Source organism: Mirounga angustirostris, unplaced genomic scaffold (assembly GCF_029215605.1).
Source record: "Mirounga angustirostris isolate CCGP_5_RB_7025 unplaced genomic scaffold, mMirAng1.0.hap1 SCAF_3, whole genome shotgun sequence".
In the NCBI taxonomy this organism is placed as follows: Eukaryota; Metazoa; Chordata; class Mammalia; order Carnivora; family Phocidae; genus Mirounga; species Mirounga angustirostris.
This window is the reverse complement of record NW_026991711.1, coordinates 149,450,815-149,465,248: the sequence shown is the minus strand read 5'-3', so window position 1 is coordinate 149,465,248 and position 14,434 is coordinate 149,450,815. Positions and strand designations below refer to the sequence as shown.

The window sequence follows — 14,434 nt, the reverse complement described above, 5'->3', positions numbered from 1 at the left end:
TTATAGTCCATACAATTTTCTTCCAAAAGTAACTGAAGTAGTTTGCCAGATTAAGTATTTTGCCAATAATGTTGTAAAGGAGGACGGGTTTAAAAACTAAAGCACTTAGGTTTCAAGCTCCAGTTCTACCAATTTCCAGTTGTATAAACTTACTAAGTTTCCATTCCCTCATCTGAAGAGTGAGAATAAAATCCTCACGGAGTTAAATATCTAAAGCATATAGCAGATATCTGGAAAAATGCCAGTTATCAATGTTACTTTTCTTCCTCAACCTTTCCTAAAACAGAACAGAGACCCAGCAGCACTACTAGATGTTAAGTACTTAAAGATGTACTAATCACTACAAATCATTATTGAATTTGTTTTTATGCTTTACAATTAATTTAAAAAAAGAGAGATTCCTTCAATTGTAGTGTTTTTATTTTCTGAATATCCACAAATACCATGAGAAGGGAATTTTAAGGATACCCTATGTAAGGAACCCTGGTGAACGCTGTGGACATTAACTTCATTAATAACTGCAGAAAGACATGGAAACATTTCACAGGAAAAGTTTTGGTACTTGCCTCCTCACACTACCGCCCCCCCCCCCCCACCCCAGCCAGACGCAACCACACCGAAACAAAGCATAAAACTCGATTTGGATTTTATGACCCGTCCCACATAGAATAAAATACAAATTCCTTACCATAGTCTACAAGGTCCTACAATTTATGTCCTGATGTATTCATGTGGGACTCTCCTCTTACTGATTGGTCTCCAGACTCTACAAATATTCTAGGTGCAGCACTTGGACAGGTTTTGTTTGCTTGTCACAATTTTCCAGCAAATTCTATTTTGGTGCCCCCTCCCATATACGTTTTATTGAGCCAGTGCACTCATCTCGCAGTTGCTGGGAGAATTGGCCGCTCATAGCCCTCAGCTGCATCCTTCTCCAAACTGTCCTCAGCTGATAGTAGTTCTTTCTCTAGAAATTACGTGCCCCACTCCCAGAGCGGCTCACACAATGACTGACTAATAAGGAGCCAGTAAAGACAGATTCCCTTGCATCAAGGGAGGCCAACTCTGTCGTGCAAATTACATTCCAAAGCCCTACCCTGATCAAGCAATTGATTGCTTAGGTCAAATCCACATGTTTGCTCACCTCATCCTTTTTCCAAACCTGCTTCATTATCTTAATGCTTTTGCCTAATTTTTAAGAGCACTCTTTCAGTAAATTACTGGCATCCAAATACTTCTTTTTAATCTATGGAATGCCTCATATTTCTTCCCTTCTAGGTTCCAGAGTAATTATTATCTTCAGAGAAAGTGCTTTTCTACAGGAAATATGTTCTCCCTCCATCCTACCTTCCTATCTATTCCGCCTGATTTGTTCCAGTCATTGAACATACTGTTTTTAACAATCTGAGTTATTTAAACAATATAAGCAAAAATAAGTGTATTTTTCTAAATGTCTACCTGAGGATAGAAAATAAATTCCTTGAGATCAAGGACCATGTCTTTTGTACATGACAATGTACAAAGGACCACTTTGTACTTCCAGTATCTGTCCAAATGTTTGGCACATGGTAGGTGATCAATTAATATGTGTTTAATGGAAGGCTGTTGTTCCAAAACCTTGATTTCTTATGATACAAATGTTTATAGAGAGAGATCTTGGAGGTAATAAGTATGCCCCCAAATAATGTCTCTCTCAAATGTCAGCTGTATTTAGCCAGAACGGGAGTATAGCCAATTAGTGACTGATTTTTTTTCTGACACATAGTGATAGAATATATATTTTTTATGCTTGGATATAGTGAGGGACTGATTTAACAGACGTCAGAGACACTTTCACTTTGTTGTAAGCTTTTGAAGATTTGATTTGTATTCCTGGTCAGATACATAGGAGTTAATCCATTCTAGCCTAGCCATGGGCTTCAGAGCTGTCCAGCTTTCGATCGCTTCAAATATTTAAATATACATATTATATATGTATGTATGTAATATATATATTTATTGGAAGACAAAAGATGGTAGGTCTTTTTAATTTATTTTTTTACTTATATTATGTTTTAACATTTAATTATTTTCCCTTTGCATCTAAATATTTTATGATGTATTTTTTCACTATACATAAGTTGATACTTTAATTGTATAGTTTACAGTAAGTACTTGCCTATTGTAACTCTAGTTATCATGTGCATCAGAATATTTTCTTCATAATCTTCCCTAGCTGTTGGGATTTTTTTTAATCAGAGAAAAGAAGAATTTCATTATTCAGTTAGAGAGCAACTTTTTGCAATTTGAGAATATTTAACACTAGATGGCAGGATGAGACTGTAGATACCTAATTTCTCAAAGCTAAGCTTATAAAAAGGATCTGCTACTTTTCTTATTGTATTATTCTTTAATATATGCACTACATATAGTTCCACATTCCTTTTTGTTTAAAAACTTTCACTGTATATAATAGAGTGATGTTAAATATGAGTAAATTATTAAAGAGAAATATATAAATTATTAATAACTTTACAAGTTATACCAATATGACAATAGCTGAACAAAAAAGTCTTTGGTGGGAAAACATTCATGCTATTTGGCATCTTTAGAACTTAAGACATGGGACTTTAATCATATGTTACTTACGTCAACATGCATAAACTCAAAGTTAAATAAATCATTTATTCTTGTAATCAAGATTGATATTCTGCAAATAAGAAGCAATTCAGCATAAATTCACAATAAATACATATCCAGAGACGAAAAGGGCATCTTTTTCAATGCCAACTAAAACTATCCTAGAAATAGGAAGACCTATTTTAAACTCTTCTGGGAAACAGAGACTCAAGTTTCCCAAAGACATTACTCACTGTCAATATTTACGTTACCACTTGTCAGTTCAATATGTATAAGCATGGCTAGGGTGATCATGTATTTTTTTCCCATTCAAATCATGACATTTTTGAGTGTGGAAATATAAACTGGGACTGCCCTAGCAAACTGGGACATATGATCACCCTAATTGACAATGTTCACTCTCAGAAAGTTCATTTTGTACCTTCATTTAAGTGAGCATTTATAATTTTGTTGTATTGAAGCATTCATTTTGATTTTGTCCATGATGTATCTCACTTGCCAGTGTTAGCCCTTTATTCTAGCTTTCTAGGGTTATTCTTTTTGGAGGAGGAGAGGCTCAAACGATCATGAGTATCTATAAAACATTGATTTTCCTGGGAGATCCAAATTCATCAGAATTTAGTAAGAACAATGAGTGAGAATAATGAAAAGAATAGGCAGATTTTTAGCCACTTGTTTTTGATATATTGTTTGACTCTCTTGGGGAAACCCATTATAAAATAGTAAAAGAGATACAAGCTATAAATTAGTAAAATAGTTTTATTTACCTACATATGGATATAATGTTTTCTGCTCTTTTCAAATTTGTATAGTAGATATTTTAAAAATAACATTATAATTTCCTTCAAGATGATAAATTACGTGCACAAGTAGATTTAAAGATCAGCTCTTTGGTTTTAATAACAGAAAACAGCATTTTCACTCTTAATGGCCCAGCCATTGGATCTGGGTCCTTTTACTGAATACAGTTCATTTCATAATGAAATAACTTTAAATATACTAAGCAATTGCTAGGTAAAAAAATAAAAGGTCAGGTCAACTTATTACCTTAATAGAATTTTTTGATGCAAAGATTATAAAAATTATGGGTTTGTCCTTAAATAACTGGTGCATTTTTAATAAAGCATCGTATACCTAGTTTTGTTGACTGCATAAATTATCTCTGAGTATAAGTAACGACTCTCAGACAACTGAGAACACAGAGGAATTATTAACGTACAACATAATACCTGAAACATATTAATTCACAACATAATCATAGATATCATTTGTAAAGATCTTTCCCCATTCTCCTCAGAGGTAGTCTGTCCATAATATATTTTATGTAAAAGTGTTTCGTTTTGTTTTGTCTTGTTTATTTTTGTGGCAGAACCATCCTCCAAGGCTGTAGCTACACAAATTCAAAATAAGTGATCAGTGCAGCCTGTAGAGAACTAAATTTGTCAAATCATATTTTTTCGTCCATTTGACTAACTTAGTAAAATAGTACAAATGGTAATCCAGAGATTTTGAGTTAGCTTCCTCCTGAGTATGAGTCAAAGCGCATTGCACATGGCACTTGGTATTCATTATTGTGGGACTATGGCACTTGTGAGACTTACATGGGACCACAAATGCAGGTACAGTCCTGTGTGTAGGACTCTAACATGGACAGCTATTTATCATTATATATGTCATTTTTCAGTTATACATTATTCCTCAGTTCTATAGAAAAACCTATTGACAGCTCTGTGTGGCTACATCTAGACTCTGTCTGTAGCATTAGTTGCTAACTGCAGAGAATCTGGTGCTTGAATCCTCATGTGTAGTCAATTTGTGCTACAAATAACTATACAGCAGGACACATCCTTTTTTTCCGTAACTCCCCAACACAACTATTACAGTACATAGCTCAAAAAATAAGCTTGATCACTAATTATTAACAAATAACTATATAGCAGGACACATCCTTTTTTTCCGTAACTCCCCAACACAACTATTACAGTACATAGCTCAAAAAATAAGCTTGATCACTAATTATTAAATGGTCACCAGTGTCTTCAATCTGTATGGAAAAAGATTATTTTATATATATATGAAATACATAATGCTGAATTAATTTATTGATTAATGCCACATTGCCTAAGAATCACCTCATTGATTACTGAAATATTTTCATTTTGTTCTACTGCATTTTCTTAAATATTTGTCATCATATTTCAGTGTGTACTTGAGAAATTTGCATCATCCATCTTTTGTCTTGTCCCTCCATACCCAGAGGGGCTCCCTGGAAGTCTTCATGCCATTTATTTCATCTGGAGTTTATAAAATGGCAACTCTTAAGGATCTGACTAGCGGGATGCAGTTTGCCTATTACCTCTAAATAAGGCTTATCGATGATACCCATAAGAATTATCCAAGAATCTTCATGGACTATAACCATATGCCTGACCAATCATTTAAATAGGAATATGATATCTCTATTAGCCTTTAGTATATCACTTGATGTAAAGTAGAGGAGAAAGAGCATTGGTGTAAGAGTCTTAAGACGTAAGTTCCAAGCATAGACTTTTTATTCACCAGAATTTACTAGTATTGGGCAAATGAAATAAAAGAATCTTTGAAAAAAAATTAATGCTTTTGAGAACTTACTGGGAAAAGTTTTAGTTTTTCATAACTTAAGTTCAAAAGCTATATTAATCTCTTTCTAGGGGTCAGATATTATATAAAACATGGAAGATGGGAAGACATGGACAGTGATCATTCAGATATTAAAATCTAGTACTTGATTCCACTCTGGATTTTCAGATGGGAACACTAAGACCTAAAAAGTTTTGTCAAAAGTCACACTAGAGAGTGTCAGAACCAGGACTGGAATTTCACGTCTCTGGGTCCAACCCCAGTGCTTTCTACTTCTTTCTTAGTAGTTCCCTGAGCAGTGTCCTCCCTCGTGGCAGAATTCATTCAAGCTTTCACTTGGGATTATCTCCAGCAGTATTCTGACTAAAGAACCCTGTTTGTGGAGCCAGACATAGTTTGCAACATTGACTTTTCCTCCAATGAGCTGAAGGAAATAGCTCAAAATGAAGTACGTCTCAGCAGCCTCCCAAAGCAAAGCTAACCAAACTGTAACTGAAAATACAATATTCTATAACCTGGCAATTTAACCCCTCTGGTTATTTCTATCTCTCAATAACCAAAGTTGTAACACTCAGTTTCTTACAAGTCTTTTAACTATTACTGACAGAGATTAGTATATATCCTATTTTTAAGTCTATTTATTTTTATTCACCTTGATCCTATTGATCTTAAAATCAAAGATGTGTAATAAGTTTCTTCCATGGATCCAGATAATAAAAATGTCAACAGGAGCGTACTGCTTCAGAGCATGGTATCCTTTTAATTTATGTTGCCTTGTCTTCCTTTGTTAGTTAACAAAAATTGTTATTCCTGAATTTTGCAGTAATTTACTAATATTTCCAGTGCCTCTGATCTCAGATTTACTAAGAATTGAATAATTATCCCAGTATCTTACCTATTTCTAAATGTTACATAATTTGTTGATTCAAAATCTTAGAGATATAAGCGATTTTATATATTATTTAATTCATCTCTTCTAGTTTACAGGGGAAGAAATTGATGCCCAGTGCTGTTTAGGCTTCAGCAATTATGATCATTGTTGTACCTCAAACACTTACCATATTATCTAAAAACACGTGCATTTCAAATTTAAAGCATTCTTCCCAGATAATGTCCAATGATTTATTAAACACATTTGGAATAAAATTATGTTTTGAGGGAAAACTTTTTCTAAAAAATTAGAGTATGTTACATATTTTACATAATCATTATAAGTGATCTGCATTTTTGGTAAGGTTATTTTGAGCGATAAACGTAATATAAATTACTTTTTTATTTCATAGGTGATAAGATAATAAGTTAAATATATTAAAATATTTGCAATTATTTTAAACTTATACATATGTTGTCAAAAGATCATTTTCCCTAATATATATTCCTATATATAATGACAAAAAATCCTGTGTATATGTACACACACACAACACATACACACACAGTGGTTTTGTTTATGACATATACACACATAGTTATGTCATGGACAAAGTAAAAAAAGTTAAAAATGTTAAAAACAGGATAAAGTTTCATCATTTAATTGTGAAAAACTGATCGGATAATGGCTCTGGTTATTAGAACTCAGTAAGAGTTGGATCACAGAGTTAATTATGATGGATGCAGATATTATTTTTGTGTTTACTTATGAAGAAAGACATGTTAAATAATAGTTCCTCAATGCTTTGTAAAGTATAATTCAACACACACACGCACACACCACACTCACACTCCCCTAACTCCTTTAATTGTTGGAGCAGGATATTATATTCAGATTTCCTTCAAATCACAGGCAGCTCCATGTGGCAAGTTCTAACAGAACTCCGTCAAGGTGAAATCCAGCCAGCTCTGCTGCTAACAATGTATTCATACAGCATATGATCTCTGTCTGTTCAGGCTGCTTCTTGCTCATGTCTCAGAATAAGAAAGGAGTGCTGCTTTCCTGGGGTATGCTATTTGAGAAAGAAAGTAACCTAACACTAACTGCAGGCGGGGTCAGAGTGATGTAACAGGAAGCTCTGATGTTTCCCTTCTGCTGCTGAGCACATACAATGTGACAACACTTCCAATCTACTCAGAACAACCCTCTCTCTCCAGCAGAGAGTATCACCTCCTGATTTAGGATCATCAAGCTCTGCTAACTGGACCTCAGCCTGCCGGCGGGATTACATTACAAGGCTTTCCCTCTTCCTCACCTTGCCCCGGGGGTAAATCTCTTCTGCAGAAATCTCAGAAAATCAAATTCCATCCTAAGAATATTTCACCAAGAATTCCTTTAGAAGCTGTGCTGGGTAAGTACATTATTCAGAATAAATCTATGTATTCTGAATAGTATTCTCCTTTAGTTTGGCAGTGTTTCTACTGTAGAATTTAGTGATATTGAAATAATATTGAAACATATTCTCATTTCATATGTTAAAGAAACTCCAGTGTATTACTCCAAAATGTATACAAAATCTATTACTACTGGATATTATTATGTACAGTGATATTCTAGAAGATAAATTTAGCAAGTAATAAAAATTTAAATGGATTAAAAGGCATACTCCAAACAAGTAACTTAATCAGGGAACAATGCCTTTTAAAATTTGCTCTACTATTAGCTCAGCTTAAATTTTGACAGCTGGAAAACATTTCCCCCCCAGGAAGGGTCTTTAAACTTTTTATATAGTTAGTACTCTGAGACAGGGGGGAAAGAGTAACTACTTACGGGGTCCTGGAATCTCAGTCACTCTGTAGTTGAACAAAATGGAGAATTCAAAGAAAAGTAATCACTTTGAATTTATTATGTGTCTTCTATTTGCCTTTCACCTTTATTTACACATATATCTCCAACTATTGAAATAATAGAATTTTCATTGTTCATTGTTGCCAGATGTGGTTAAGTCTCTCTCTTGCTAACCCTGAATTGTTTCCGCTGTATTGGATCATGGGGTGGGCTACAAAAGAAAAAGAAGAAAAAAAAAAAAAACCCAGCTAGGATTGAGAAAATGTTATTTGTCCATTAGCTGTAATTTTACAACTCTTTAGCTAACAGCGTATTACTTCAATTTGTCTGGTATCCCTCTGCAGGCTTTGGGGGGAGGATGTGAAAGAGATAACTGTGAATAAAGAAAAGTAACAAAGTTTTCCCAAGTATGTATGTCAGGTTATTAAACATACAGATATCAATATGTATGTCAGGTTATTAAACAGAAATTAAAGTGTGTTAAAAAAAACCCGAATGTCCAGAAAAAAACTTACAGTACTGTTGAGATGAAACATCTGTTAATGCTTCCTTCACCAGGGCAGACTGTGCTGGACTGTTAGGAAACCATTGTCTACTCGGGTGTTGGTATAGAGCTGTCACAAATCTGTTGCTAAGAAAAATTAGCTGGCAGATTTGGGTTCAAATTATATTGACTGATACAATTTATTTATATAAAAATTAGATATCTGATTTGGGTTCAAATTATACTGATTGACATAATTTGACATAAGAATACACACACACACACACACACATATATAGTCTTTCTCACCTATATAATTATACCCTGCAAAATGTCCTTCAGTGGAGAAATCCTGTACTTAATCATCCATAATCTGGCACATCAACAGTGGACTACAGACTCATTCTGAGTAACTCCCTCATAATTTTCTATGCATTTTTCCACAAATTTCTCCAAATAATGGAAATTTCAATTGAGTCTTATTTTTGTGATTCTTAAAAATATTATGGCTGATTTCCTATTTCCTTTCCATCATCAATTGTATTGAATTCCCTGACACATGTGTAGAAATGGAAAGCGTGTTTTTAGAAGGTGACTTTGTAAATATCCATTAGATAATTAGGGAAGGAAATTAAAAGAACACATTAAATGCCTAACCCAATGCCATCGATTAATAACAAAAATTAAAATAGCATTATTTTTAATTTAGATTATTTTCTTAGGAGGTATTATATTAATATCGTATTTTATAAAAAGGAACTCCCCATAAATTTCTTCCATAATTTAATTAAATTTTTTAAAGTGTACTAATAGTATGACTTATAGTTTTTTTTGTTTTTTGTTTTTGTTTTTGTTTTTGTTTTTCAGAAACTACTGTTGAAAACCACTAGGAACTGAATTTCAAAGGTTATTAGGCAAAGACTTGTTATTTGAGAAAATAACTAACTGAAAGTTACAAATAAGAACTCATTATATTCTAAAGTTCGCTTTCCTTAATGATAAGAGAATATCAGAGGATCAATGCATGCTTTCAGCCATAAAGAATTAACTTCTTTTTAAGATGCTATAGGATCATAAAATTAATGCAGAGTCTAAGGCCAGTTCCAAGTATGAAACATAGGATTCAGAAATCATAAGAATAATGTGAGCTGGAGTATGTTTTACCTGCAATATTCAGTTATCTTTAAGAAATGTGCTTTAGTTATTACTACAAGGTCTTTTTTTCTAACATATCTTAGCACTTTCTAAAATATTGTTTTGTTAGTTAAAGATGTAAACTTTTAGAATATATAAAACTTCATTCACTCTAAAAAACAAAGATTGGAAAAAACAGGAAAACAAAAAGAAATTAGAATTGGTACTGTAATTTTAAAAATTGTGTTAAATGAGTGACGAAGGTGTATATACTTTACTCACTGGTGATGCCTAGCATAAGTTTAAACGGAACCAAAATGCTAGCATATTTAGGAGAACCTTCACATTCACTGTATGTATTTTACCATTATTTTATTCATAACGAATTTATTTCAGTAAGAAATTCAAAATAATATTAAGACAAAGTAAGATGACCTTATATGCTTTATGTTAATGTGGATAAATTCTTTGATAACACATAAAACTAATCAAACTTCAGTTAATAGTATTATTACATATTTTTAACTTACATCATTTTTGTGACCATTATAACACTATTTGCTTTCAATTTTTAGCCCCATGGTTAAAATTTGATAGTAACTTAATTTTTAAGAATTGTCTTAGAGATATTTATACAAAAATTAACAAAACATTTTTTAAAGGATCAAAATATACATTCACAAAACAAAACTGATTTTATACTCTGTTGTATGACTATCTACACAGCTTGAAAAATAATTCTTATTTTAGAGATATCAGGATTATGGTATCAACTTTTCAAAAAACAAATATATTCAAAGGACATTATTTGAAATCATTGGCTTTATTCTCTATCTTATCTTTGCTTAGGATTCAGAGATGGCATTAACCCCAAAATATAAGCTGTGTCATTGCAATGGTGTTAATGAAAGACACTCAGTGTCAAATGTGTACCACCTCTGAGTCCTTTTCATAAGATGAAAAGTCAGTACGTAACTATTTAAGACATTCGTCTGTATCTGGGTTTGAAGTCCATGCATGAACTATAAACATTTATAATTTCTTAGGAAAGCTCTCTTTTATTACCAAAGTACTTCTACCATGCAGCACTCTTACATTATTTCAAGAAATCCTCTCATTTAATATAAGAAAATGTTTTGATGAAATTAGAAGGAAAATAAAAATTTACAAGAAACAGAAGATCAGAGCTACATACTAACCAGATATTTCAATCATTTTCCCATTTATTCCCATAGAATTCCCATAGGAATTCCTGCCCAAATTCCTTCATCAATAGCAGTTACACAACTCAAAGGATCCAGATAGTTTTCACATCTTAATTTTGGTTTACCTACCTATAATTTGGCTTATAATTTTGAAGATATAGAGTCTTAATTAGTATAAAATTGAAGCAGTAATAGGTGGAATACCTTTAATTGTAAAATTTGGAATGTAAATATTGAGCTAGTGTTATTTAGGATAAAAGAACATATAATTAGATAAATTAAGTAAGCAAACCATTTAAATAATAGGAAATATATTTTTATACATTATATTGCCATTTCAATTTAAACAGAAAAGTCCTCAATAAATCTAGATCATTATTTTTTCATGTCTAATTAGTATTATAATTTTATTGTGTATTAAATCAATAATTTTTGCATTTGTGTAATCTTGAAAGCAAATTAGTTTTTAATTTAATAACTTATTTTACAAAAAAATGAAGAATTTAATTTTTAACAACAAAATAAAAGTCTTATTATTATTTAAAAATAAAAGAGAATCACTGGCTGTGAACTGAGTTAGAGTGTATGTTTATGAGATTACTAGTATTAATTATCAGATGATAATTGCAAATATTTTCCTAGAACATGTTTCTTCCTTTTTTCCTTTAGTTTGTTTACTTAAAAGAGTTGGTATTCTACAAAACTAACACACTAATATATTATCGTTTGCAAAAGTGATCAAAATAGTGAATTTATTTTTTAAATGTAAAACAAGTTTTATCTTTTTATTCCTTTGTGCTTTGAATTAAATGTATGTTTTTTACCTTACTACCAACTAAAAGGTCAAAAATCTCAACTCAGCTCAACCCAACATAAATATAAATAAATAAATAAATAAATAAATAAATAATAAATAAATAACCAACCTACCCCTATAGTATTAAGGCCATAGCTCTATACTTTATTGAGTTTGTTGGATGGAGCCCAATTTTCAGAGAAATCTTATTCCCCTTAACATGGAATGTATTTTTTAATTAGAAAATGTTAATATGGCATAAACTTTTGTATAAATCTGTCATTATTTTTCTATTCGTGTTTAGGTTAACCTGAGCTCAGCTGTGTTTCTTATAAAACCACAGTGACTCCTGAGCATGTCATTTGGTATATTATATAACAGTGATACAGTAAATGGCAACTATCTGGTTTATAAGAGTGCCCCTCTCCTCACAGCTTAGTCACATGGAGGTTCATTAGCATATTCATGAGCACACAGGCTTGGTTTTAGCAATCAAACTAAGATAAATTTGTCTAATATCCAAGTATCAATTTCATAAATTCTGCAAATGAGTATTAATCGAATCCATCTTCATTAACATGATACCAATTGTTGTTTAGATATTTTGGGCATAAACTTCAATTTTGCCTTCTTTCCAAGGATAATTTGAAGGGAAAATCGGAACTTTGGTAAGTACTGGAGAAGAATAAAGCATGTTATAACTGAAAATAAGGAGGATTAAAACTATGCAAAAAGCATGTCGTCAAACAAAATGTGTGTGTGTGTGTGTACGTGCTTTTTTGCCTAACTCTGTAGTTGTTTTCAAATGTGAGGCAAAAGAGCAGACTTACTTTTACTTAAATAATGGAAACCTAATATTAGACTAACATGTTTAAATATTTTATTAATCAGTCTACATATGTCTTCTTCAAAAAGTTATTTTCAATAAAACTTTCCCTGTTTGAAACAACTGCCTAGAATGGAGTACACTTCAGACGGCATCCATGTCATATGTAGTGAGGACGCTGCTACATTTTAAATTTTATTAGATATTTTAGTTAGTTAACTGGGAGTTTAATTTCCCAGTTCACTAACTAAAATATCTTTGAACTTGTCAGGTTTATTTGGGTAAATATATATATTTATTGTCAGCTTAATCCTCTGGTCCTTGACATTATTAGATGAGTGCATGTATCTTCATATTCCTGAGGGACAAATAAATTTTATTTTTGCCTCAAACAGGAGAGTCTGCCTTCCCAGCTGCAGTTCTCCCTCCCAAAGTTAGCAGTGGATGAATTTTTCCACACTGCACTAATACAGGAGAACTCCTTTTCAAAGGGTGGCTTGCCCTATTGAGATTATTTAGCTGATTTCTTTGAGGATTTGCTTTCTGCCGTGTACATTATTAATTAGTCATGTATAAACTCATTTAACCTTCCCCAAAGCCTCAGGAACTATTATTATTGTTGTTGTTTATTGTTGCTTGCCTATAAGAAACTCCAAAATCAAGGCACAGAGCTTCTAAGTAATGTGCCCAAATCAGATAGCAATTCAAGTGGAGGTATCAAGAACTGAATCCTGGGAATCCAGACTCCAGAGCTCATGCTCTTAACCACTCTGCTTCCCTTTCCAATTGGTGGCTGGTATCTAGTCACCCCTAGTGTGAATGGATGGTGGTCCCAAAACCTTAGGTTAAAGTGCAGGCAGACCTCAGATATATTGAGGGTTTGGTTCTAGATCATCTCAGTAAAGTGATATCATAATTAATAAAGCCAGTCGAATGAATTTTTTTGTTTCCCAGTACATATAAAAGTTATGTAAATAGTATAGTACAATAGCATTATGTTTAAAGAACAACACATATACCTTAATTTAAAAAATACTGCTAAAATATGCTAACCATCATCTGGAGCTTTGAGTGAGTTGTAATGTTTTGCTGGTGGAGGGTCTTGCCTTGATGTTGATGGTTGCTGACTAATCAGGGTGGTGGTAGCTGAAGGTTGGGGTGGGTGTGGCTATTTCTTAAAATAAGTCAATAATGAAGTGCTGCATCCACTGACACCTTTCGTGAGATGCTGTTTGATAGCATTGTACCACAGTAGAACTTTCAAAATTGGTCCGTCTTCTCAAAACTTGCTGCTGCTTTATCAACTAAGTTTATGGAGTATTCTAAATCCTTTGTTGTCATTTCAACAATCTTCACAGTATCTTTCCAAAGAATAGATTCCATTTCAAACCACTATCTTTGCTCACCCACAAATAGCAACTGTTCATCTGTTAAAGTTTTATCATGGGATTACAGCAATTCAGTCACATCCTCAGTCTCTCCTTCTAATTCTAGTTCTCTTGCTATATCTACCACATCTTCAGTTATTTCCTTCACTGAAATCTTGAACCCCTCAAAGTCAGCCTTGAGGGTTGGAATCAGCTTCTCCCAAACTCCTGTGAATGTTGATATTTTGATCTTTTCCCATGAATCATGTATGTTTTTAATGGCATCTAAAATGGTGAATCCTTTCCAGAAGGTTTTCAGTTTATTTTGTCTAGATCCATCAGAGGAATCACTATCTATGGCAGTTTTAACCTTAGAAAATGTGTTTCTTAAATAATAAGACTTGAAAGTTGAAACTACTCCTTCATTCATGGACTGCAGAATGGATGCTGTCTAAGCAGGCATGAGAACAACATTAATCAACATTAATTTCATTGTACATTAATCTCATTGTACAATCTCATTGTACATCAGACCTCTTGGGTGACCGGGTGCATCTTCAACGAGCAGTAATCTTTTGAAAGGAATCACTTTTTTTCTGAGCAGTAGTTCCTGACAGTGGTCTTAAAATATTCAATAAGCCATGTTGTAAACCGATGTGCCATCC

At 32.7% G+C, this 14,434-nt stretch overlaps 1 protein-coding gene across 3 annotated transcripts in view; it reads left to right on the top strand.

Moving 5' to 3' along the window:
- Window positions 1–7,278: 7,278 nt before the first annotated feature.
- CALCRL (calcitonin receptor like receptor) overlaps window positions 7,279–14,434 on the top strand; it is a 99,236-nt gene continuing 92,080 nt past the window's right edge. For 2 of the 3 annotated variants that reach the window (XM_045868387.3, XM_054506104.2), the window contains exon 1: window positions 7,279–7,520. The gene's annotated coding sequence lies outside the window, so the exon portion shown is untranslated. Of the gene's footprint in view, window positions 7,521–12,175; window positions 12,245–14,434 lie in introns of all 3 variants that reach the window. The other variant, XM_054506103.2, reaches the window with a different exon arrangement.